Source organism: Anas acuta, chromosome 1 (genome assembly GCF_963932015.1).
Source record: "Anas acuta chromosome 1, bAnaAcu1.1, whole genome shotgun sequence".
Taxonomy (NCBI): Eukaryota; Metazoa; Chordata; class Aves; order Anseriformes; family Anatidae; genus Anas; species Anas acuta.
In genome coordinates this window covers 23,384,131-23,398,413 of record NC_088979.1, presented here as the reverse complement: position 1 = coordinate 23,398,413, position 14,283 = coordinate 23,384,131, and the positions used below count along the sequence as shown (strand labels likewise).

General features: G+C 42.6%; 1 protein-coding gene across 3 annotated transcripts in view; it reads right to left on the bottom strand.

Moving 5' to 3' along the window:
• The window catches only part of PDS5B (PDS5 cohesin associated factor B), a 108,684-nt gene extending 95,287 nt beyond the window's left edge, over window positions 1-13,397 (bottom strand). For all 3 annotated transcript variants that reach the window (XM_068672927.1, XM_068672932.1, XM_068672931.1), the window contains exon 1: window positions 13,203-13,397. The gene's annotated coding sequence lies outside the window, so the exon portion shown is untranslated. The remainder of the gene's footprint in view (window positions 1-13,202) is intronic.
• Between the last annotated feature and the right edge of the window lie 886 nt (window positions 13,398-14,283).

The window sequence follows — 14,283 nt, the reverse complement described above, 5'->3', positions numbered from 1 at the left end:
ATCTGCAATATATTTGTCCATTAGCCAAACACAAGGGAAAACATTTCATCTCATCACTTGTTAGGTGGTCATATTACGAAAGCTGAAAATATGAAAGGTTAAAAAAGACAAGTGTGTAACAAGCAGACTCTGTGGCAAGCCTCCTCTGTTCATGGTGAATGCAAAGTATGTGACCTTACAACGAAACAGGAGTGTAATCACAAAAAATGGTAGCAGGGCGAAAGAAGTGCAACAAACCATCCCAATGGGCTTGAATCTGAATTTGGTTGGACAGGAACGTGGCAGCTTTTGCCTAATACACGTGCTTAAAACTTCCAGTGCTGTAGACAACTTACTTTTCTCTAGAGAAATACAATTCCTTAAAGGAGGGGAAAGAAAGAATGGCTAGAAGCAGCTGAAATGGGCAGGATATCATTACACTCAAAAAATCGGGAATGTAGTTCTCACTTGAGACACTTTGGATGTTGGGGATTTTGTGAAAAGACAACGTTTTTCCAGTAGGGAGGAGAAGCAGGGAGAAAGACAGGCACAGAGAACAAGGGGAAGTTTCATTAAACCTGAGAGAAAGACATGGAGATTTTGACAATGACCTTTTCACCTTAACCTTCAAAGGATGAAACCTCCTCACAAACTAAAGATCACCTCACTTAATGAGCTTACCTCAACGAGGAAAGGCTCCTAACACCTCGTGTTTTCTTGACAGTCCCCATTAATATACATATGTGCACACACACGTATGTATCTTTAGTCAATTAAGCTTTGACAAACTTGAAATACTTAGATGAAATATCCCATGTAAAAGGTTTTCAAATGGCGCTTAAATGGTTCAGTCTTGTCCGAGAATTAAACCAAGACAAAAAATAAACCCAATATATCACAAATCTAGGATACAAATATGAATTCAGGACAACAGTCTTCTTATCATACTAAAGCACATGCTTTGCCCCCCAAGAAAGTTTGCCGAAGCCTCTGAAAAGCTGCATGATGTACGTATTCTCCACAGACGTTTGACTTTTATTAGTAAAACCTATAGAATTGTCTTTCTTGATTTTGTCCATGCCTTGACAATCTCTACTTCAGGATGATCTGAACAGAATTTAGGAAGGAACGCAGTCAAAAAGGTAGCTGGTGTCTACAATAAGAGCATGGCCTAAGCAAGACTAAAATGAAAGTGCATGTATGAAGTTAACTCAAGAGGTCAGGCCTCTTGCATCCTTCTTGCTAATGTGATGACTGCCATAAGGAAAATGAACTCACCTGCTCACATAGAAGGTTCAAATTAATCAGTACTAAGCTGAAGCGAGAGTGTTTGCATAAAACGCTTTCTGGAAATAGTGACGAGACTTGAGAATAAGGCATGGTGATTTAATTATTACAAAAGACATTCAGGGAGCATTATGCAAGATCATAAAACTCACGAGAGAACATTGTGTCTACTGTTGGTGAATGAAGACTCATTTCATCCATACCTCATCTTGACATATAAGCTATACTTGCAGATTTATTTCTGCTGTTATGTACATGCAATCTGTCAAACATCCATCCCAGCATCAACTATCATCCCTGGTATCTAGCAGCTTAAGTTGTCAACTTACTTATTCTGGACAGGAACAATTATTATTCCACAGGCTGCCAAGGGCAACGTCTGAAGTAACTGTGGGAAATCAAAGCCATCTTGGTCACACAGAACCCACAGATTTTGGAGGGGAGGGATTCAGTTAACTTATTCATTTTACAATATGTATTTACCCAACTTCTTTAGGGGAATGCCTTTGAGATACCCTGCCTTTCTGACACTGGGGAGAAATCTGACACAGCAGTGCTCCAGATGTATCCAACAGCAGGATCAGCTGCAGGATAAGTAATGCTGCCTCCATTCTACCACAGGAAACTATCACACGCCAACATTACCCATACAGAAAGGTAAAAAAAAAAAAAAAAAAAAAAAAAAGAAAAAAAAACATACCACATTCACAACATCCTGCCCTCACTTCTGAGCTCCCCAGTATAGAGAAGCAATGAAATTTGTCCCCATGAACCTCATCGTGAGCTACCCTAGCACCAGGGCACAGAGTTCTCAGTGGAAAACTTGGAACAAAACACTTCAGCTCTGCTGTCAAGAAAGCCACATGCACACATTTGGAAGACCAAAACTACCCTGTGTCACACTTGCTTAGGATATATGACAAAACTTGAGTTGGCCAACAATACCCCAGAAGTATGTAACAACAGGAGATGACTTTGTCAACATTCGGAGACAAGGAATGGTTGCATTTAATAAAAAGACAAGCAGTACATAAATAAATCCTCTGCTTTGAAAGGTCTAAACTGAAAACAGATTTATACAAGTCCAACATGGGCAAAATTCATGCCAAAGGCACAAAACAATCCAGAATTTTAGACTGTTTTGCCCCTTGATTTTAGTGAGAGAAGTTTTCACGTTACAAAGCAATTTCAACCCATTGCTTTCTCTAAGTTGTAAGAAGTAATCATAGCCCCCAGGAAACAGGAGTTACACCACAAAGGCTGGGAAATACAGAAATAAGGCCCAGGAATGAGCTAAACCAAGATAGCCATCGTAAAAAAATAATAATAATAATGAATTGCACTTTATAAGCTAGAAATGAAAGAAGTACTATTGCATAGGAATGAGTAGGTATCAAGATGATATTGAAATAACCTAAAAAGTCATCCGAATAGCTATTTTCAAAGTAATGACAGGTAAAACTTCATTTCCTTGGCAATCTGTAACAGCTTTACTCAATCAGATGTTACTTTCTATGCCAAAAACCTCTATTTTCAAACCAAAGCCACTACACAGACACTGCCTTGAAATTCATGAACCAGTGTGGTATGCAAAGTTCTCCGAAGGTGTTTAAAAATTAAGGTGTTGTACACCATCAGATTAAGTAACAGCACTGCCTTTATTTTCTGGTAATAAAGGAGAGTGGAAAAATAAACTAGTGCATCTGCACTGGCAGTACAACAACAACATTTTGGAGAGTTTAAAAAAAAATCTGCATTCTAAAGGAAGAATTTTAAAGACAGGGATAAGCGTCACTTGTAAGGACATTGTATTATGCTGGGATAATGTCTTTGATTGGTCTGTAATAAAAACAATTTGTATTTTTTCTTACACTTAGTCATTTATTATGTGAGCGTTGAATTGGATCGCAATGTTCACATGGAGATGGGTCAGATTTTCTTTCAATAAAACACAGAAAGAGTAGAGAAACTGAAACGTTTTTAAGTAAAGGGACAACATTTGAGCCCCTAAACAAGAAATATCTGCTACAAGCCTGAAAGAAAACCAACTACAAGTTAAAGAGAAATAAAGGGGAGGGAGTGAGGTGTCCAAGCACGATACCAGTACTATGTACACCAGTACTATGCAACCACACCACATAGCTAAGACAGATTTTAAAGCACTGCTACAAACTTGTTTGGAATACCATGTACAGTGACCAGCACCTACAGTCGGGATAATTCAAATGGGGAAAAAGTGCCAACAACATCTATTACCTCAGGAGAGCATATGAAGAGATGAGGCAGTCAAAGGGATAAGCAGGAGAGGCAGAAAACCCTTGTAAATACCAGAAATAGTGGAAGACATCCCTACCTCACCCCAAAACCAACCACAACAGCTCAAAGATAAATAGAAATAATTGAGACAACTTAGAAAAAAAATGATAATTAGAAGATGACTAGTTTTTTTAATTAAAGTTTTGGAACCACTTTCTGATTGATAATCAAAGGTAAGCATCTGAATCAAATCTAGCAGAACTCATAGAAAGGAGGTGAGCACCTTGCTGGTCTAGGCTACGTGATTTTGCATTTGAAAAACCAAACCTTTCACTGTGCAAAATATTTCTTCTACCAAAAACTACTAAACCTATCAAAAGAAAATTCTTAAACTGGTACCCCAAAAACAAGGGAAGCACTGATGTCAAAGCACCAAGTCACCACCTCACAATACCACCAGTCTATGGCCACAATTTTGGCACAGTCCTCCCCTAGCAGGGAAACTTCTTGAAGATGTAGCGCTTCTGTACTTCCCACCCACTCCTATGCACTATGAACCAGAACAGTTTCCTTCCTCTATCACTGGGAAAGAATAGAGGTGGGGGACAGGAATGGTATTTTCCTTTACATTAATTCTGTTTTCAAAACAGCGTAACAAAGCCAGCCGTAACAGCCTCATATTTTGCATAACTGAGGTGCATTATTTTAGAAAGCTAATGTTTATAATATTTGTACAGAAAGGAAGAAAAAGCATGCACGAGTGGCACAGATGCCACTGGGAGAATAAGGGGAACACGACAGAAAGCAGAAGACAACCATACCAAACAGACATTAGAAACAAATCAAATTTAATCCCTGCGATGCCCCTTGGGAGGACGCAGCATTTGGTATCATTTTAGTATTTCTTAGGCAAAAAATGCCTTGGAGAGCCTCACTGTTAAAGGTTTAATTCTTACAAAAATGCAAAGAATACCAGCACACTACCACAGAAGCAAAACAACATTTTGTGAAGTTAGGCAGACGGACAACAAATATCAAATTGCTTTGGTAACAAGTCAGAACTTGTATCCACATATATAAAGTTCCCTCCTGTTCCTAACTTCGTATATAATGATTAAAAAAAAAATCAAAACATTTGTAATAGGGTGCTATTTGTAAAATTATTTATAATAGGGTGCTATTTTAGTCACAAATGACTTAAAAACAAACCAAAAAAAATGCTGATAGGATAGTTTAACTTGTGAAACCCAAAAGAAAGCACAGGTAGTCCACTGCGAAGCCAGATACGCTAAGTAACTGCATCCACTCCTATGCAATATAAATTATGAACACTTATATTGGGGTTGCTTACTGAAATCTTAGTACCAAAGTCACATCGAGCCAGGCAGTTTTACAAATAGAAGTTGTCTACCCAGACGGTTTATACATGTACCAGTTCAGCTTCCCCCTCCGATAACTAGAGCATGATTTGCTTTTCACAAAGCTTTGACATGACAGCAAGCCATAGATTGAAAAAATAATTGTGTCCCTGAAGACAGAGGAAGAACGCATAATTTTGTTTACAAAATGCCAATGAAATGAGGAATTACTTCAGCCAAGTGAAAAAACTGCACTAGTGATGGGTTATTAAGGCCAAAGGACTAGGAGAAATTTCCAGTGACAGTCCAGTCATCTGCTATCGTACTCGAACATACCAGGATGATCACTTAAAAAAAATATGAACCTGAAGACTTCTGATGTTTCAATCTGCAAAGTCCAGCTTACCTTTGACATTTATCACTGTGCTCAGCCAACAAATAACTCTCTTTGCCAATAATCTATTCATTCCCGTAATTTCTTTTAGCACAGTTATTCATCCCTATCTAATTCCACAGTCCTATGGATTTGTGTTTTCACAGAATCGGAAGACGGCTGATAATGAAAGGGGCCCCTGGAGGCCCCTGGTGCACCCCCTGCCCAAGCAGGGACACCCAGAGCAGGCTGCCCAGGCCCACGTCCAGGCGGCTTTTGGAGCTCCCCAAGGAGGAGACCCCACAGCCTCTCTGGGCAGCCTGTGCCAGGGCTCCGTCACCCGCCCAGCACAGCAGTGCTGCCTGGTGCTCAGAGGGAGCCTCCTGGGTGCCCGGCTGTGCCCATGGCCTCCTGTCCTGGCACTGGGCACCACTGAGCAGAGCCTGGCTCCGGCCTCTCTGCACCTGATCCTGGCTTTCATACAAACTGGAATGTACGTATTATTACAGCTACCTTTTCTATAGCAAGTTCTTAAACTCTGTAGTTTCTGTTTTCCTTTTCAAAATTAATCCTTAATATTTATTTATCCTTCAGTTGCAGCTCATCAGTTGCGGATCCAATGACAATGGATCATTTCCTTACAATAACTTACCCAAGCGGGACAAAAATCTACCCAGATAAGAAACCTAAAATATATTAGCTTTAACATGCATACACAGAGGAGGGAAAAAAACACAACACACAAAAAAAAAAAAAAAAAAACAAAAAACACACACAAATGGATTATGCTCTATAAATGGACATAGCTAAGAGAATATTACATATAGGAGTATTAGATAATAGATAACTCAATAGAAACTAATCTTAATTATGTTATTAAAGGGACTTTATTGTAACAAAGGAATCAGCTTTAAAGTAATAATAAATAGACCCAGCTGCTTACACCATGACTACGAGCAAACAAGCAAGGTCTGACAGCTCAGGAAGCTTCCACCTATTTCTTACGGTACAAGAACTGCTCAGGCACATTCGAGGTTCCTCTCTCCTGATTCCCTCAAGTTAGAAGGTTAACAGAGTCCAGTGTGGAGAGCAGCAAACGTCTCTGGTAAATCCTGTTGACAACTGCACCCATCACTCATCCACCTGCCTGCGCTCAGCCAGATTTTCCTCCTGCTTTAGCAGAAAAAGCTGGAGTTGTCCACACCTCATGCAGATTCTCAGCTCAAGAGCAGGCTGTCTGAAGTCTTTAAGACAAAAACCTCAGTTTAGTATGGAAACAACTGCGGTGTGGACACGTTTACTAACTCTGCTGCAGGGACCGACAAGCTGCTTCAGACACACTGAGTAGAAAGCTTAGGGGTCAGAGGGAAGGCATTCAGCTGAGAACCAAAGTTGCTGTGAAGGGAAAAAACAGTAACAAAAAAAAACAAACATCCACACACCACAGTTTAGTAACCTCAATGCTTGAAGTCTAAGAGTCATCAAACAAGGTAAGAGGAAGCAGGATTTACTTGGACAATGAAGGATTAATCAGAAGCCTGAATGGGCATCAGGACAAAGTAGACGGGGAAGTCAAGAGAGGGACACCTGAGCAGAAAGATCCACTCCAGGGGAGGAAATAACCACAAATAAATAAATAAATAGATAAATAAAACACATCCCATAGCACTCAAACTTTTCCAGGTCCTCCTGTGGAGCCATCATGTGTTACACTGCTCTTCTACGAAGAACAAATATTTGCAAGAATCCACTGAAAAGTGCTAGGATCTCCTTCCACTTAACGCTGGTTAACAGAGTATAACTCATTACTGCTAATAGCATTTCATTAATTTAATTAGGAGTAGCTACATGTAGCTAAAGGTTACAACCTAATGACTCATCGGAGCACATCCATACAATAGATTTGTTTCCCAAGTTTGCTTCGAAAGGAACAACAAGAGCCAGATAACAGAACAGCACGTCTGCAAAATCAGTTATTAGGAGTTAAGAAACATTGGAATCAAGTATTAAAGAGAATACGTATGGAGAGGATGATTTACCTGACCCCTCACTATCTTTTTCCACCACAGGACTTCTTTCCCAGCCACAGCAAAAGAAGTTGCTCAACTTTTCTCCTTATTATTTAATGAGTGTCCCATGTTAAACCATGCTCAGAAGAGGTTCAATTTGCTATATAAGACTAACCAACATAATATGTGCCATAAAAGTGACCTTATTTTCAAAACACTTTAATGAAATAGGTGTTATTCCCATTTTATGGATGACTAACCTGAGGAACAGGCTGAAGCTTAAGAGCTGCTGTCCACCAATTTGGCCTGCAGAGTTAAGTTTAGGGCACCACTTTCCAAGTTATCCAGCACTGTGTCTGAAAGTGGAGCTCCTGCTCAACCATGCAGCAGTAATCAGGGTCCAGAGCCCACCTCCCAGGAAATCAAAATAGCAGTAACAAGCACTACTGGGAAGTTTGCTTTAAACAGACTGAGCTGGCATCACAAGAAACTGACAGAAAGAAAGAAACCCAGTACTCCAACCTGACACTCAATCACCCAAACCATTACGCTTCCCCTTCCCACAGCCCCCTGTCAACTCCTTTCATGTTTCCCAGCTTTTGGAAAACATGTCAGCCAACTTTCACATGCAGCTCAAGTTCCTAAATACAGAAAGTTGAAAAAAATACCCATATAAATCAGAACTAAGCATAGTCTTGTTGAGTTCAGACATGAAGTAAAACTGTTTCCTACTTTTAAAAGAAATTGCAGTTTGTTATAATGTTTCTGTGTGTAATATAAAAGACAAAGGGAGCAATGACCCATTAAGGAATAGAAAGTTACTCATAGATAAAGGTGCCTGTATAGGACACTGTGTAAACAACCTGATGGAGAGTTTGCTACAGGCAACATTTGTAACTTGGGGAAGACTCAAAAGGTTTTCAGTTCTCAAAGCACACTCAGTTGAAATGAGCACACTTTCAGAAACCTGTACGTGCATGAAAGTCTCCATCCTTAATTCCCTCAATTACAGATCTGCCTCGGAGAACGACAGACTGCATCATCTAAGCTGAAAATGGTAGGGAAATGCATCTCTTAATTGGCATCTCTCCGAAGAACTCCCTCACAAGTCTTCTGAAAGGTGGGGGGACTTTCTTTCCTTCTTCCAGTTCCAAAAACCAGGAAAGCAAAATGTTATGGCCTTATTCTGACTATTTCATGCTCCTGATAGGAAATAAACCATAATATACCATGAATTAGGTGTCCACGACTTGTCCATCTCCCACAGACCTTTGAAAAGCAGTGGGTGGCACGTGGAGAGCGCAGACGTTGCCCTACACACAGGCTACACGAACTGATGCTGCACAAGCTGTAGTCTCTTCCACACACTCAGTTTCTGTGTGCAGGAAGTCATGACGAGCTACACATGACGCCTCGTACTGAGCTGTCAAACAAAACAAGTGCCCAAGACAGCATCACACCTAACAGTAAACCACCCTGCACCTCCTTAGGTTTTCTCCCTGAGAACTTGCAAATTTTAAGTAGTTAGATGCAGGAAAAAAGCTTTCTCTAATAATAATAATAATAAAAAAATCTATAATTTTCTGCCCACTTTTCTTAACTCACCTCAATTCTTTTTTTTTTTTTTTTTTTGTTAAGAACAGAAACCCAACATAGGCACCGCCAAAAAAGATTTCCCAGAAATCTGACTGCATTCACTGAAACTCTCTGCATCAAGGTAACAAAGCAGGGCTAACAGAAGCAAGCAGCCAAGCTCTGGATGGCTCAAAGATTACACACACACAAAGTTTTGATGTGTTTCAGGCTTTTTTTTTTTTTTTTTTTTTAAAAAAAGTCTTCCTTGAGAGCAATATGTTTGCACTCAGCATGGATAGCAGCTTCCCCCCCCCCCAATAAACAAAGTATTTTTTCCCCTCACAAGACTTTCAGAAGCCTTCCTCTTGATGTTGAATCGAGCTACAATGTGGATACACCGGGGATGCCTCAGTGACAAGCACAGGCTGCTTTGAAAGAAGCTGTGGACAACTAATGGGTAAATTTACACAAAAGCTGGAAAACCTCACTCAATGGTCCCTAAGTGATTAACAATTACGCTTTAGCTAAATCTAGTCCTGTTTAAAAGAGCCATGAAACGCAGTTCAGGTGACTATACAATGGAAGCTATTAAGGAGATAACATTTTTTGACTGCTAACTTTGTGTCTCTTTTTATCCCATAAAAAGTAATGGAAGCGAAGCATCTAATTTCAGCAGAAGCAGCATCCACCAGGATGCCTAATTAAGTCGGAGAAAAAGTACGCGGAGTTTGGATTGTCTGGAATCGATCTCCAAAGAACGGGGTATAAATTAGAAAACCCCAGATGGGGTCCTGATCCCTGGTTATGGTACTGCCATATAAATGGTGACAGACACAAGATGATTAGTACAAACACGTCCATCTGTTCCCAATGAGGTATGGCTTGCTTTTTTTCCTCTCTTTTTAAGAAATTCTCTCTTGAAGCATATTAATACCAAAGTTGTCATCGGCTGAGATAACAAGAGCTGAAGATCAGGCAGTGTAGAACAAGGAGCATGCTGTACAACGTTTCCCAGTGCTTGGGAGAGAACCTGAAAGAGTAAATTCCACTGATGGGGACAAAGTAACAGAGGTTTTAATCCCCAAAAAACACTATTTTAGAAGGACTACACACTTCCTCACACGTTAGGAAAGGCTGGGAAGCAGTATATGCAGCGATCGTAATAAGTTATAAAAAGAGTGGAGGGGATAACTTTGGTTTTAAGAATCAAAGTGCTAAAATATTAGTTGCGTTTCATTGAGTTGGTTCTAGTTAGACGTGTCATAGCAATTATTTGTAGTAATAGGATTTTATTTTTATTCTGGAATCCCAAAATAGTGTTCCAGATTTTTAAACAAACTACTAACTAATAACCTGCTACAATAAAGTGCATTTTCATTTACATACTACACCTCTGATATACTTCACCTAAGTATAAAAAGAATAAATCAAAATCAAGTTTTCCACAAAACTACATTCAACTGAAGATCATATCAATGGAAGTCTTAATTCCTAGATGTTCAAAATCTGAGGGTGTGTTGTTTTTTTTTTTAAGCATATATTTTGTAATTCTTTCAAAGCCTGCACATAATTCCTCCATCAATGGTGTTCAAATAGTCCAGGAGGATACTTGGATACTTCAAATCCGGATACATCAACAGAACACGTCCCCAACAAGGCCGGTGACATTAACACACCCTTACAATATATAAATAAATAAATAAATAAAAGGGTTTCCTCAGTTTTCCCTTACCAGCAAGTTCCAAAACTAAGAACCTCCAATACTCTCTCAGTCTTTCCAAAGATTATTTCAGGTTGCAATATTGGCATTTTATGCTATGAGTGAAACCATCACTGTTTGAGAAACTTGTTAGAAGTACGATCCACTGTCCTACCACTTGTCAGTAGTGGACACCACAACTACTGTTTGGTTCTTGCCTGAAGGAAAGAAGAAGATGAAAAGACTATCAAGAAAGAGGAAGGTATGAATATGGGCTAAGTAGCATTAAAGGTAAAGCACATTAGAATCCAACTGGAAAGGAAAAATAGTTCTATTTGTATCACATTCTCCCCCATTTCCTACTTTGCATGCTTTTACTCTTCAGTTCCACATTTTCTTACTTATTGCTCCCACAAAAATTCTTCATGTTCAACAAGTAGCCTGTGTCACCTCTTCCAAAGTCAGGGGTAATGAAAAGGCATTTAGTGCAAAAAACTTTAAATGAAGACCCCTTACTGAAAGAATCCTACACATGTCCATACAACCTTTTACTGTTCTGTATGCATACAAACTGTGTGACTGATAAAACGAGAGGACAGAAAAGTACAACCTGACACCTGGTAGAGAGCAACGCATCCCAGAAGAAAAAGCATCCCTTTTTGGCAGCCTCCTGCTCTAGAGCCAAAAATGCGCAACATCATGTCCGTATTTCTTTACAATACTTCTCCAAATGCTAGCACGGGCTGTTGGATTTTTTAAAATACATTTTAGTTACAGCCTAATAACAATTTAGCTGACTTGTTCAATTTAAGTCTATAAGTAAGCTTGCTAGATAGAGCCTAAAACCCATATTCATATGGCGCATGAGAAAACAACTCAGCAGCACGCAGATGTTATACACAGTTTTCCATTTGAATTCAACTTACTTGTTTCATCAAGAACAATACAGTTCATCCAGCTTGTACACTAAGTAGTAAAGAAGTGCAAGAAAGTCTCAGGCAGTTATAACTGTATAAGAACTTTAAAAAAAATCACCCCCTGCCTCACAGTAACACAGTGCAGCCTTGCTTCAAGCACAGACACAAGATGTCACACAAGAACTAAAGTACTTTGGCCAGTGGTGTTCACTTTCCAGTGTGGGCGATGCACACACCTCAGCTAAACTATCTTTACCTGGCTGAGTATCGCTCCCTGCTTTCTTTTTGGCTATGCACGGCATAACATTAATCCAGCTGTTTCATGTCTTTTCACAGGAGTGCATGCAGTATCTAGAGTGTATCATTCAAGAGGTACCAGACAAAATTGCACCAACTGAACCCCAAACTACTCCAATAGTTCAAAAGGGGAAAACCCGGAGGGACGCACGCCACCTTCCCTCCTTCCTAAAAGGTGATTTGCCACCCGTTTTCAGCCCCGAAGCCGCTCACACTTTAAACACTCCTCCTATTCCCTTCCCAGCAAGGAGAAATCAATTTCAGCCCGAGCACCTTCCCACTGAGCGCAAAACAAAGAGCAACACGAAAATACTGGGGCAGTTGCGTTAAATCAGAAAGCAACGCCTAGCCAAATAATCGCCGTCATCAGCAAGCGGTCGGGCGTGCAGGAAGCGAACCCAAAAGTCGGGATAAGGCAAAAAACCCCCAGCTCTGGAGGAGCCGGTCCGCTGCAGCTTAATTTCTCGGGATCGTTCACCGTCGTTAATTGTTGATTTGCTTGGAAGCCCAGAGAGTGATTTATTTGCAGCGGGATGAAGTTACAGACCTGGATTCCTGACCAGAGGCTCCCAACGTAAACAATGCGTACCCCATAAATTAACCATTCTCCATCTGGCAAACCGGGATGTAAAATTCATAGTTTTTCACCTAACAGGCAGCGCCACCCCCCCCCCCCCCCCACCACAACCCCTCCTTCCCCCTTTCCCTCCCGACCGCTTTCTAACAGAGCCTGATGCAAAAAGGGGGAGGGAAAAGGAGGAAAAAAAAAAAAAGAAAAAGAAAAAAAAAAAAAAGAAGCAAGCCAGCATGAAAGAAACGGGCTGGCAGCAAGTGAGGAGGAGACACCGAGCCGAGGTCCTGCCGGCCCCCGGGGCTGGGGGGCAGCTCGGAGATAAGGGGGGGGGATAAGGGGGAGAGGGGGGTCCCCTCTGCCAAAACCAAGGGGCAAGGAGGGGACAGCCCCCAGCCTCCAGGAGGAAAATAAATAAATAAATAAATAATCAAATAATAAATAAATAAATAAGAGGGGATGGGGGGGTAGAGCAGGAAGGGGGTGACCCCCCCCCTCCCCCCTTGGACCTAAAGCAGGGGCACAGCTCCCAAAAATACCAAGGTCACCACCCCCCACACACCACCACCACCTTCCCTCGCTGTGGGGCAAATTTAATTTAATTTGCGATCGGCGGCCACGGGGAAAAAGAGGGGGGGGGGTGGGGGGGAGGGGAGGGGAGCAGCCCCGCGGAGGGGCGAGGGGGATGGGAAGGGGGGAGCCCCCCCCTCGCCGCCTCCTTCTCGTCCTCCTCCTTCTTCTTCTCCTTCTTCTTCTTCCTCCCTCCCCTCCTCTTCCTCCTCCTCAAGCCCCCGGGGAAGGGAAAATGGAGCTGGAAGGGTGAGGGGGGGGGGGGTGGGGGGGGACACGAGAAGCGGTGCGCGCCGTGCCCGGCTCCTTACCCCGCCGCAGCCGCCCTCTCGTCGCCGGTCCCAGGCGGGTCCCGCTCCGCTCCGCTCGGCTCCGCGCCGCCGCTCGGGGCTGGGAGAGGAGAGGAGAGGAGAGGAGCCGAGGAGCCGCCGCCGCCGCCGCCGCAGCCAATCGCCTCCAGCCCCCTCCCCTTCCGCAGCTCGCCCCGGTCCCCCCTGTCGGCTTCAAAATGGCGCCAACCGCCCGCCGCCCGCTCCAATGGCACCGCCGGGGGAGGCGAGCGGGGACAGAGCGGGGCAGCAGCGACCCCTGCCGGCTCGCCTCAGCCGCAGCACGGCCACGGAAAGGCGGCCCTCGGAGCCCCCCGCACCTCCGCCCGGCCTCTCCCGGCCGCCTCGATGCCCCTTCCCCTTCTCCCCCTTCTTCCCCTTCCCCTTCTTTCCTTTCCCCTTCTTCCCCTTCTCCTTCTCCGGGGGTCTCCTCACGCCCGCGACCAACCCTCCCCTGCCTCCCCCGGAAGGCGGCCGGCAGCTGGGTGAATCCTGGCTACGAAAAGCTGATTTATTTATGTATTATTTTATCTTTAGGGAAGGCGTCCCGAGATTTCTAAGATCTTTTTGCTTCAGCAGCATGGCACCGACAGAAAGTGGAGGCCGTGAGGAGGGGATAAAGCAGCCCGAACGGAGCGCTGCGACCTGCTGACAGATGCTCACGCTGTACCATGTAAATTAGTGAAACACGTATTTCCCCCCACACTCACCAAACAACACGAACTGCAAAGGGATTAGGGTAAAACCGTAAGCAATAAAGTTGCTGAACTGTGGAGAAAGACCAAAAAAAAAATAAAAATTAAAGTAGCAAAATCACTCATCAAGCCCTTTGGTCTTGCTTCAATGAGTGCGAGAGTTTCAGGGGCACCCTTACAGGAAAATGTGAACAGAAAAGTGATGCAATTTCTTCTCACTGCTACAGATAAAATGCTGCCTCTGTGAATGGCACACGAGGAGAAAATAAAAGTGCATAAAGTGTTAAGATTGAAAAAACTGACTGTCCACACTCAGCAGATCTGGTGAAACACACTCAGGGCTTTGTCCATGGTGGGATACAAATGTT